The sequence below is a fragment of the Limanda limanda genome, chromosome 6 (genome assembly GCF_963576545.1).
Source record: "Limanda limanda chromosome 6, fLimLim1.1, whole genome shotgun sequence".
Lineage (NCBI taxonomy): Eukaryota > Metazoa > Chordata > Actinopteri > Pleuronectiformes > Pleuronectidae > Limanda > Limanda limanda.
Window position 1 is genome coordinate 1,241,568 of NC_083641.1, and position 13,114 is coordinate 1,254,681.

Genomic DNA, 13,114 nt, shown 5'->3' on the forward strand with positions numbered 1-13,114 from the left:
GTACAATTAAGATCTCAAAGGTTCTCCCAGAGGTTTTTGAGTTCATCTGATTTCTGATGTCTCACAAAGTTTTTTAACTTCTGTACCATGAGCGGTTCGGTTGAGTTGAAGTGTGATACTCATTGGACTTCTCGATGCTTCCAGGCGCCATTACAGGTGTGCAGCTGTGGTTGGGAGAGAGTAACATTGGCAAGGGGGTTAAGGATCCGTTAAGGAGGAAAAGGTGCTTGGGAGAGCAGAGACAGGGACCTCGCATTGACCAGTACTTCTTACGAAGCAGCCAGTCAAATCAGTCGAATGAAGCACAGCGACGGGACGCAAACCAAAGTTCTCAGAGCATCAGCACCCCTGTAACGGAGGCGGATAACACAAGCACAGAAATGCCGGTGGATGAACTCACCCAACCACAGAGACCTCTAAAAGAGGAAAAGATCAAAGGGCACAGACCGAGTGTGAAGTGGCCCAAAGCTGTTGAAAAGAGAGAGTGGGAAACAATCAACAACGACCTGGCAAAAATCTTGGAACAACATGTAGGAACAGCAGAGAAAAAGCTTGCAAGGATGGGAGACATTATCTACCACTACGGAGAAGAGCGCTTTGGAGTAAACGAAAGGAGAAGTGGCAAGACACCACCCGCGCCAGCCAAATCTAGGAGGCAGCAAGAGATTGAGATACTTGTCAGAGAGAGAAGGTAGCTGAGAAAGCAGTGGAAGAAGGCATCTGATGCAGAGAGAGAAGGTCTCATGCTACTCCAAGCAGACATCAAATTTCGGCTGGCAACCTTGCGAAGAGCGGAAAACTTAAGGAAACTTCGTAGGAAGAAGGAACACTCAAGAACACGGTTCTATAAAAACCCCTTTAAGTTTGTCAAAGACCTCTTCGCAAAGGAAAAGTGCGGAATCCTAAAAACTCCAAAACCAGAACTGGAAGAACATCTGGAAAAGGTCCACCAGGACACCAAAAGGCATGAGCAGATAATCATCCCACATGACATCCCACCTATTCAACCACCAGAAGTCAATCTGGACACTGACCCTCCAAAATGGAAGGAAGTAGAGAACGTTGTCCGACGAGCAAGAGGGCCCTCGGCTCCTTGGCCTAATGGAGTACCATACAATCTCTACAAGAACGCCCCGGATGTTTTACGCTTTCTTTGGAGGCTCATGAGGATAGTGTGGCAGAAGGAAATAATACCAAAGGCATGGCGAAGGGCTGGTGGTGTGCTAATCCCGAAAGAGAAGGATGCGACAGACATCAGTCAATTCCGGCCAATCTCCCTTCTCAACGTCAAAAGGAAGATCTTTTTCAGTATAATAGCAGAGAGGCTGTCCACTTACCTGGAAAGGAACAAGTACATTGATACATCTGTACAGAAAGCAGGCATTCCTGGTTTCTCTGGTTGCCTGGAACATACTAGTATGATTTGGCACCAGATCCAAACAGCTAAGAAGGACAAGAGAGACCTCTATATCATCTTCCTCGACCTGGCCAATGCCTTTGGCTCAGTTCCTCATGAACTCCTCTGGGAATCCTTCAACTTTTTCCACGTACCAGAACCCATCACTACACTGGTAAAGGCCTATTTTCAAGACCTGCAATTGTGTTTCACAACACCTGACTTCACAACAACATGGCAGCGCTTGGAAGTAGGCATAATGACAGGCTGTACAATTTCACCTCTGGCCTTCACTATGGCCATTGAAGTCATCATCATGGCATCGAGATGGGTGGTCGGCGGTGAGAGAACTAAGGAAGGGCTCCGTCTCCCACCTATCCGAGCATACATGGATGACATGACTACACTGACCACCACTGCAGCATGCACCAGGCGGCTACTTGCAAAACTGTAGGATAACATCAAGTGGGCCCGGATGAAAATCAAGCCAAGCAAATCTTGAAGCATCTCCATAGTCAAGGGACAGCTTAAATATGTGAGATTCTGCATTGGAGATGACCCGATACCAACGGTGTCTGAGCAACCCGTGCAGCAAGTAAGGCAGGACATCGCTGACGGTCTTTAGAACATCAACAAGACCCTACTGCCTGGGAAGCTCAAGCTTTGGTGCCTACAGTTTGGACTTTTCCCCCGGGTAATGTGGCCACTCACCGTCTATGAGGTCCCAATAACAACAGTGGAGAAGATGGAACAAACCATTACCTCATACGTGAAGAAATGGCTGGGTGTCCCACGATGTCTGAGTAACATCGGCCTCTATGGCAAAGGGGTCCTCTTACAAGTCTAACGGAGGTGTACAAGTGCTCTAAAGTAAGACTTCAGATGACATTGAAGGACTCCAAAGACCAGACCATTAGCAAGGCTGCAACTCCCCTACAAAGTGGACGGAAATGGACATCATCCAAGGCTGTGCAGCAAGCAACATCAGCCCTGAGACACCAAGACATTGTGGGGACTATCCAGCGTGGAAGAGGAGGCTTTGGCCTGGCAGCAAGCAAACAAACGTTCCATAAGGCAATTACATCTGCACACAGGAAGCTGGTGGTCGAGGAGGTGCGCAGACAGGAGGAGACTGCAAGAAGTTCAAATGCTGTCTCTCTTGCTGAACAAGGGCAATGGACGCGGTGGGAAGGCCTGGAGAGGAAAAAGATCAAATGGAGTGAGCTTTGGCAAATGGAGGCAAGCAACATCAGCTTCATCATAAGAGCTGTTTATGATGTGCTTCCATCACCAAAAAACCTACATCAATGGTATGGCGAGGACCCGACCTGCCCCCTCTGCCCAGCTGGGCAGAGGGGGCAGGTCGGGTCCTCGCCATATAATGACAGGCATATAATGACAGGTTGCAGCAACTAATTTTTCCACCCGAGATTGCTTCTATCAACCTTAGGCCAGACATGGTACTCTGGTCTCCTTCACAAAAGGCTGTGTACATCATAGAGCTCACAGTCCCGTGGGAAAACTCTGTTGAAGAGGCCTACGAGTGTAAGAAACTGCGTTACACAGAGTTGGCAGCAGACGCAACTCAGCTTGGCTGGAATGCAAAAGTCTGGCCAGTTGAAGTGGGATGCAGAGGATTCGTGGCTTCTTCCACCATCAGGTTGCTGAAAGAACTTGGAATCCATGCACAGGCTCTGTGACAGATCGTCAGAACAGTTTCTCAAGCAGCTGAAAGAGGCAGCCAGTGGATCTGGATCAAACAGAAGGACCCTTGCTGGGCTATAACTTCATGACCCCCCACCCCCACCTGAGAACCCAATTCAGATCCCTCCAACTTGAGGAGGGCATATGAGGTAGGCGGTCAGCTGTAGGGCTGGCTCAAGGAAGAGGACGCCCCTGCCTTGCATAGTCCCGTGGGAAATCTTAATTGGGCATGGGACACAAGCTTAAGGCCGGCGCATGCTTCTGCGTTTTCACGGGAACGGAGACGCAAGAGCCCTTCCGGGCCCCTCACGGCCCTTCCTACGTCCTTACGTGCGTCGGCCAATTTTTCTAACTAGACGGCAAAGCCCCGCAAGCGTCACCCGGCCGCGAGGGCTGTGATTGGTCTGCTGACTACATCATTTCCGGAGTCGCATTTCCGGTTCATGCCCGGAAACCACGGAAGATTTAGAGGAACGAATATGGACCAGATAGAAGAGCACTTGGCAGAAGAGATCCGACACTATGTCCACTAGTATAACCCGTCACTAACCGGCGGATTTGTCCGCCAGAAAAAGGCTCTGAGGAGCCGCCGTGGCGATGTAAATAAATCGCTCTTCTTCGTGCAACACACGAAGAAGAGCCGACTTCGACAAAAAACATTACTGCGCCTAGTGTTCTGGCGGGGAATTGCATGGCAACACGCGCAACGGTTGGAGAACCATGAATGACAACGAGTCCTGCGTTACAGCTGCGTGCCTGCGGGCCCCTGACGACGCAGAAGCATGCGCCGGCCTTGAGGCTTGATCACCCTTTAGCTGGCCACCTTTGATGAGGGTGTTTAGTGATTAAAGGCCGAAACACCCACTGATTCGAAGGCACACTACTGAGGATGTGTCCCAAAATTGACATCTTAACCCAGTCTAAGAAATAAACCTCCCATGCCACTCTGTCAACATCACGGCAAATCTCATGTGAGTGCATACCATCGATTGGCACAATGGACAGTTTTAACATCTCGTCCCGTGTTTTATGATTCTGATTCTTTAAAGACCGTTTGTCGGAGGGACGGCGGAGCAGCGACATGTGAAGACGTGTCTTGGTGTGCTCTGTTTAGATTGAACATTTACTTAATATTCCTCCTCTCCTTCTCATCCTTTCCGGTGTGAAAGTGTCTCTAAAGTGCCAGGTCCCTCGAATTAGTCGTTTTTTATTTATTTCTAAGCTGCTCAGAATGCCTAAATATCAAAAGCCGAAGCCAGGGCGGACGCCACGGACTCGCCTGATGTTGATCCGATCGCGGAAGCAAGTTCAGGGCCGGGTCTCGAGGCAATCATGGCTGCCATTAAGCAGTCGGAGCGGAGTGTGCTAACCAGGATCGAATCGTCTGTGACGGCGGCTGCAGATAAACTGCACAAGGAAATAGACAGCTTGGCAAGTGACTTAAAGAAAGAAATCCTGAAGGTGCGCGCAGAGTTTACGAGGGTGACGGAAGAAATTCGGAAAGAAAACGCCACATTCTCAACTCGCATTGGTGATCTCGAGGAGGAAGCTAATGGTCAGGCTAACCGAGTTATAGCACTTGAAGCTAAAGTTAATACGCTGTCTACACAAGTCGCCCGGCTGACAGATAAGACCGATGATTTGGAGTCCCGGCAGCGGCGAGATAACTGCAGACTGATTGGAGTGGAAGAGGGACTCGGAAACATCCGACCGGAGAGTGCCGTTGCCGAATTGCTGAAGGAAGCGCTGGCCCTCGACTACACGCCGACGCTTGACCGTGTGCACCGGGGCCTGCAGCCGCGACCAAAGGATGGGGATGCCCCGAGGCCAATAATCATCAAGTTCCACTACTTTCAGGAGAAAGTGGATATTCTTCGAAAGGCCATGGGTGCAGGTCCCATCACCCACAAAGGCAAGCGTTTCTACATCTACCCAGATTACTCAGCCGCAGTCAGAAAAAAGAGGGCCGCTTTCACCGAGGTGAGGGGATTGCTTCGCCGGTGTGTGGGCGTGAAATACGGTCTCCTTTTTCCAGCCACACTGAAGATCACGAGCCAGGCTGGCGAGCGGGGATCTTTCGATGACCCGATCAAGGCAAAGCACTACATCGAGACCAATCTGCACCCACGGGAGATGGAGGGAGAGTGACAGTTAATTCACGGGGCCATAACAGGTATCATATGCTGCGTGTTAACATTGCACTACTCTGCACATGCTGAGGTTTTTTTTGTTTTGTTGTTGACTGATGGACGTCACCAAACTGCAGTTGGATGCATTTTATGTTTGGACTATGGACAAGTTTAAGTGATATTTTTCAGTCATCTGAGGAATATAAATGAAAATATAAAAAATTTGTTTAATTCACCCACCACAAGTAGTACTAATTCTAGTTGATTTTACTCTTTTTTTTTTTTTCTTGTGGGGTAATCTTCCAACTGTAAGTGTTAAGAACCTTATCAGCCTGTGAACAAATGGTGCCAGCACACACGCAGCAAGAATAGTATCGAGAGGAAAGCCCTTTTACATTTTGTTCTGCCTTTGCAGAGTTCATGCAAGAGTTTAAGTTAGTGTAGACGTGTTATATGCTTAGAAGAGAGAGGAGAGTTTTCAGGGCAGTCTCAGGTTTAAGGAAGACCAGCCCGGGAGTCCAGGATGGTAAGGGGTTTATATATGTCTATTTGTTTGTTTTTGTCCGTTTTGTTTTGGTTTCATTTGTGGTTTATGGTTTGACTCAAACATGCACTAAAGTACTCAGATATAGCCAACATGCAGGACCGGTTCACTACAAACTGTTGCTCAATGATTCTGAATAATGCAAATAATCAACAAGGAGCAATTTCGTTCATTAGCTGGAACGTCAAAGGCCTGAATAACATGGTTAAACGGAACAAAATATTTAGTCATCTGAAATCATTAAAACCTGATGTAATATTGCTACAGGAGACACATTTAAATATTAATTCCCAAAAAAGACTAAGGTGTAAGTGGATTGGACAAATATATCATTCACGTTTTAATTACAAAGCCAGGGGAACAGCAATCCTGATTAGAAAGGGGATCCCATTTGAACACTCTGAAGTAATATCAGATGCTAATGGCAGATATATTGCTGTAGTGGGCAAGCTATTTAATACACCATTAATATTGGCTAACATTTATGGACCAAACTGGGACAATGCACAATTCTTTCTTAATTTTTTTTCAACTCTTCCGGACCTTAATTCCTACAAGTTAATTTTAGGTGGAGACTTCAACTGCGTCCTTCATACCCAGCTAGACAGGTCGAGTGTAAGGGCAAATAATTCTCTCTCATCAGCCGCAGTGGTTATTAATTCCCTTTTCCGCTCTTATGGCTTATCAGACCCCTGGCGGACAAAAAAATCCATCTACGAAGCAATTCTCCTTCTTTTCCCCCGTTCATCATAGTTATTCCAGGATTGATTATTTTATTGTCGATAACCAGCTACTCCCCTTAATTTCCAGCAGCAAATATCACAGTATAGTGCTATCAGATCACAGCCCAGTGCAGATGGATCTAGTTTTTCCAGCCAATGTAGCGCCCCAACGAACTTGGCGGTTAGATCCCCAGCTTCTTTTATGTAAACATTTTAGAACATTTCTCAACAATCAGATTGACTTCTTTTTGGAAATTAATGATACTCAGGATGTTTCAAGGGGAATTTTGTGGGAGTCTATGAAAGCCTACATTAGGGGCCGAGTTATCTCTTATGTGGCACATAGGAATAAGGAGCGTTCCAAACAACTTAAAGAACTTGCTGACAAAATTGCAGATATTGATAGGCGTTATGCTCTTTCGCCCACACCAGATCTTTTTAAGGAGAAATTACTGTTGCAAACTGAATTCAATAAGCTTATGACATGGAAAGCCGTGAAAAATATTTTTAAATCCAGACAGGTATATTATGAGCATGGAGATAAAGCGGGGAGACTCCTTGCACTTCAACTTAAACAGCAGTCAACTGAACAAATGATCCCAGGAATTAATACAGGCGCTGACTCGATATCTCGCAGTCCCAGAGTCATTAATGACCAGTTTAAGCAATATTATTCTACTCTATATCAGTCAGAGGTAGATAGTAGCTCATCTGAGATTTACTCGTTTCTTGATTCTCTGGATACCCCAAGGCTTTCTCCAGATGATCAGTCATCTCTAGAGCAGCCATTGTCGCTTGAGGAAATAGCGAGTGCCATCAGATTATCTCAAGCAGGAAGGGCGCCAGGTCCGGATGGATTCCCCACAGAGTTTTACAAGGAATTTTCTTCAAAACTCGCACCTATCCTTAAATAAGTCTATGACGAATCTTTGGCCAATGGAAGATTGTCGCAAACGCTTACCCAGGCCACAATTTCAGTTTTACTAAAAAAAGATAAGGATCCTGTACAGTGTAGCTCATATAGGCCAATAAGTCTTCTGTGCTGTGACTATAAAATTTTAACTAAAACCCTTGCACAACGATTAGACCCTGTTATTCCTACCATTATTAATGAGGACCAAACAGGCTTCATTCCTGGGCGGCAATCATTTTTTAATGTGAGAAGATTATTTAATGTGTTATTTTCCCCCCATTCAACAGTACAACCTGAAGTTATTCTAAGCCTTGACGCTGAAAAGGCGTTTGATAGAATTGAATGGACCTATCTTTTCGCAGCTCTAGAAAAATTTGGAATGGGGCCCACTTTTTGTAAGTGGATCAAAGTCCTATATTCAACACCCATGGCGGCAGTCAGGACAAATGGCCTGATTTCGGAATATTTTTCACTCTATAGAGGTACAAGACAGGGTTGCTGTCTGTCTTCTTTTCTGTTTGACATTGCAATTGAACCACTGGCGATTGCTATTAGATCAGATGACAGGATAAAAAGTATATCCAGGGGTGAAACAAACCATAAAACTTTGCTTTATGCTGATGATCTGCTTTTGCAAATATCAGATCCAACTGAGAGCATGCCCTACCTTCTCCACTGGTTGCAAAAGTTCAGTAGCATATCAGGGTATAAAGTTAATTTGTCAAAATCTTTATTATTTCCACTGAATAATCTGGCAAAACAGATCACTTATGAAAATATGCCTTTTAAAATTGAAAATGACAAATTTACCTATCTGGGAATAGAAATAGCAGGTTCAATTAAAGCTATTTTTCAGTATAATTACAGGTCGATTTTAGACCGTACTAAAACTGATTTGGATAGGTGGTCGAATCTTCCACTCTCATTGGCAGGGCGGATAAATGTAGTGAAGATGACTGTAATGCCCAGGTTTCTTTATTTATTCCAAATGATTCCCATTTTTCTCCCAAAATCCTATTTTGCTCGACTGGATCGCTTTATTTCTGTGTTCATATGGAATAAAAAACCTGCACGTATAAAGAAGGCAAGCCTGGAGAGAGTTAAATCTGACGGTGGCTTGGGTTTACCTAATTTTTTATTCTACTATTGAGCAGCTAATATTGTCAAGCTGACATATTGGATCACCATGTTCGCAGATAAGGAGGGTCCAGTCTGGACTGATATGGAGCTGAGTGCAACACTCCCAGTTTCCCCGATTTCGATCCCAACTGCCCCCCTCACACTAAATATCAAAGCGCCTGATTTGAACTCAAATTTGGTGGTCTAAAATTCAATTAAGATCTGGCGTCAGTTCAGAAAACATTTTAATTTGACAAATATATGTAGCTTCTCCCCAATAATGTTTAATTTTCTTTTTGCACCATCTCAAATGGATCAGGCATTTGCAGTTTGGCACAGAAGGGGCTTGGTCTACTTTCAAGATCTCTTTACCGATGATGGCTTTGCATAATTTAAATTTTTATGTGAAGATCATAATTTACCAAAGTCTCATTACTTCAGATATCTTCAGGTTCGAAGTTTTGCCTCTAAATTGTTCCCAGGGTACCCATCCCCACCCTCTAAAGACTTACTGTATTCAGTTCTTAATGTTAATCCACTCAATAAAGGAGCAATATCAAAAATATATGCTTTAATTCTGGATGGCTGCCCTCATTTGTGGGACAAAATTAAGGCAGCATGGGAGGGAGAGGTTGGAGAAGTAATACCAGAAGAAAAATACCATACAGCGTATACACACATCATCTTTCTGTATCAGACATGGCTTGATTCAATTTAAGGTTGTCCACAGGTTGCATTATTCTAACGATAGACTGTCTAAATTATACCCTAATGTTACACCAAACTGTCCTAGATGTCAATATTCTCCTGTTTCTTTAGGACACATGTTTTGGTCATGTCCATCTTTGTATGGCTTCTGGTCCTTAGTCTTCCAATCACTCTCAGCAATATCTGGCAAAACACTGCAGCCTGACCCTTTGATAGCTATCTTTGGTGTAGTAAGGGCGGAGCTAAAGCTGTCCCGTCTCCATAAAAATGCAATTGCCTTTGCATCATTGCATGCCCGACGTCTGATTCTGCTGAATTGGAAGGGGAAGAATCCTCCTGCCTATGTTCATTGGATTAGAGAGGTGATGTTGGGATTGGCTCTGGAAAAAATTAGATATACAGTACACGGGTCGGAGGTTAAATACGACAGAACCTGGTCACAGTTCATGACACATATCAAGAGCTTGCCTTTTGCCTGAATCCTTGTTCTTATTTAATATGTATTTATCTTTCCCTCTTTCCTTCTCTGATTGCCTTCCTAGTCTTCTCAATGCTTATATTCTGACTGTTGGGACTTTTTTCTTATGTTAAAGGTCCTGGATGTTGGTGTTATGAACATAATGATCAACATAGATTGGTTTGAGTCTTTTTTTTAAATTTATTTATTTATTATTATTATTATTATTTTTTTTTTCCTTTGGCCTGTCTTTTTTTTGTATTTGTCTATATTTGCTTTCTTCTTTTGGTGTTCTGTCTGTCAGTGTGATACGTGAGTGTTTTTGTGGATTTATTTGTGGGGATGCCACCTGGTTGGGGTGGGGGGAGGGGGGCGGGTGCGCAACTTTTGTAAGAAATGCATAACTAATGATGTAAATGTTTTCAATATGGAAAAATGATAAATAAAGTTGTAAAAAAAAAAAAAAAGACCGTTTGTCAGTAAAGGTCAATGAATCTTGTGATAGTTCAGGCCCGGTAGGATTCAATCTTTGGAGCCCTGTTTTTCAGGGATGGAGGGACACATTTGTCAAGCTCATAGCATTCGAAATAGGACAGCCTGGTTGTGCTGCTGTGACTTCAAATGCAGACTGTATGTGTCAATGCAAATGTCTGACTGTAAGCCATAGACATTTTGTGGGCAGCCTCCGGCAGAAAGTCTGAAGGAGATGATGTGAGGACACAGCAGGAGATCCTCTGCAGGTTTCACCGCAAGCCAGTGCTGAAGACATTTGTAACATGTGACATTAGCATGTTAGAAATAAAAAACAGAAGGAATACAAATATCTGAGGATGAGAAAGTGGTGCCATATATGTAGAAGACACAATCAAAGACGTGTATAGAATTTCTTGTGTTAATGGGCAATGCCGGTGTCGAAGTGCTGTAAACAAACACACATGCTCACTGCAGCGGTATTAATAAGGTACATCCTGCCTGTCTGCTGTAACACCCCTCACCTGAACGCCACAGATATTTCTGTGTTGTTGTGAACATGTCTGAGAAGTGAAAATATACAAATATATAAAATATAGTGAAACACATATTAGTGTCTAATAATCTCTATTTGTGTTTGAATCTATAATAAGCATCATAACCAGTTGAGCAGATCATTGGAAGCTTACTTGCAAAGTCTATCAGTGATCAGTGACAGGCAGTTATCACACACACACACACACACACACACACACACACACACACACACACACACACACACACACACACACACACATCTGGGCTCCCCATTACAAATTCAAACTGAGACTTATCCTGCTCTGAATCCTGCACTGGGTTTACGGTGTGGTTGGAACGTGCACCGCCAGTCTTTTTTTCCCTTCTGAACCTCTGACCATTGAGTTATTTAGATCATCTCTCAATATGGATCCATCCTAAATACCACCTAAGCATGAAATAAGGGACAGACTCAACTTAAGTAATAGTTGGACGACTACTTTTAAATTATAGCGTATAACATGTGAAGAGATCCTTTTTGAAAAAGAGGTGACCATCTTTCAACCTCGTCTTTTTCTGGACATCAGTCTTCCTGCTGACAAGGCAGCTCTGATGATTGCAATAAGTGTTGGATTAACTGGAGTATCCATACAAGTCTCGGAAAAAATCTTTATGTCAGAGCTCAATAATTCTCACACACATGTAGATGAGAAGAAAAGAAGCCTTTTTGATCTGAGATATAGTTTCACAGGAAACAGACATGATTTGGAGACATTGAGCTGGAAAAGCTGGCAGCAATGGAAACCTTCACACAACTCAAAGAAACCTCCAAAACTACCCCGCAACTGCCATGGATTGAATTTATTTTTGCGTAATCCTGCTAATTTGATTGAAAACATAACCTTCTTGGCAGAGGTAATAAAATCCACAATCAGATGAACACACCCCAGGTTCACCAGCTGCCTCTGCTCCTCTCTCCAGACTCATTCTGTTGTTTGGTGTCAGACATGATCTGTTTTTGCATTAAACTGATTTGATCGGCTGATGCCTGCACAAAAAACTCCTGATCAAGATTCTTTCCGGATTCATCACCAAAAGAGGTTTGTTATATATATATATACAGTATATATATTAAAACACGGCAATAGCAGCTTTAAACATCCAACATAAAATCACCTCGGCAAACATTGTAGAACGCTACATGGATAATCCACGCCAAGAGTTGCAGACCCTGTTTTTGTTGTTGTATTCCTTAACAGCTGTGTAGCAACTAACAACCAACTGCGTGGTCACATGTTATTTGTTTTCAGGTGTTTTAGTATGGACATGGATTAAAACTGATATGGAGCCAAAACGCCAGTGTGGACAGAGATTGTTTTAGGTGGAAAATTTGGTTTTCAAAATAAACAGAGTAGTATTGATTTAGCCCTCATTTTCCAACAATCCCTTGGCTAATGATGTTTTCTAAATGCAGATGACTGTAACCCTCTGTCAAAACTTTAATCTCAAGGGACAAAGCTCTATTCCACAGAACACATTAACTGTTTGCACATGTTCAGTGGCACAAGGGAACAGAACTTGAACTGTCATGTGATAGGGGCCTGATAAATCAGTGAATATATATATAACACACATAAACATAGGTGCATGGAAATATGATTCATTTCCACTTGACACTTGACTTCAGAAAGATCTGAAGTGTGAGAGTGTGAGAGCTACGTGAAGCCAGTTTGTGGCTCAAAGTTTTCAAATGTTCATGACTAATATAAGGACCAATGTAATACTGTGTTGACATGGGCAAACAACACTTTACAAAGAAGATTGTGGTGGCCATGGATCCTCTTCATTATCTGTCTTATTACTTTCCCCCACATCTCACACACTCTGAAGCCACTGACAGTGTTTACACTATGCGTGTGCGTGTGTGTGTGCCTGCGTGCGTGCTGTGTCATCCACACTTCTATCTCTGAAGGCCACTACCAGTTTTACTCCCCCCCCCCCCCCTAGTTTCCATGTGAACACAAACAGAAGGAGTAATAGAAGTTAAAAATACTCAGTCTCCTCTGAATGGTAGTCACCAATTCTTAGCTGAACCACGCGACTTACACCTAATTGCTTTGTGTGTCTGGTAGCACTACACAAACACACACGCAATCTGTTTTTGGAAACAGTTTCCCAGAGAGACAATCAAGAAATGTCCCTGTGAACTGATGAGGTTATTTTCTCTGAACATGATCATGATGCTGGTTGCATAGCTAAGCAATGACACAACCTCCTTTTTACGATCTGACCTAAAAGTTGGTTTGCTGCACTGTATAAATCACATTTCACTCTCTCTCTTAGCTCGCTTATGTAAGAGTGATGTTTCAACATTAAAGCCTAGAGCGTCCATAGCTGCTGGCAGAAGCATGTCGTCAGCCGGGCCAGGAACTGCA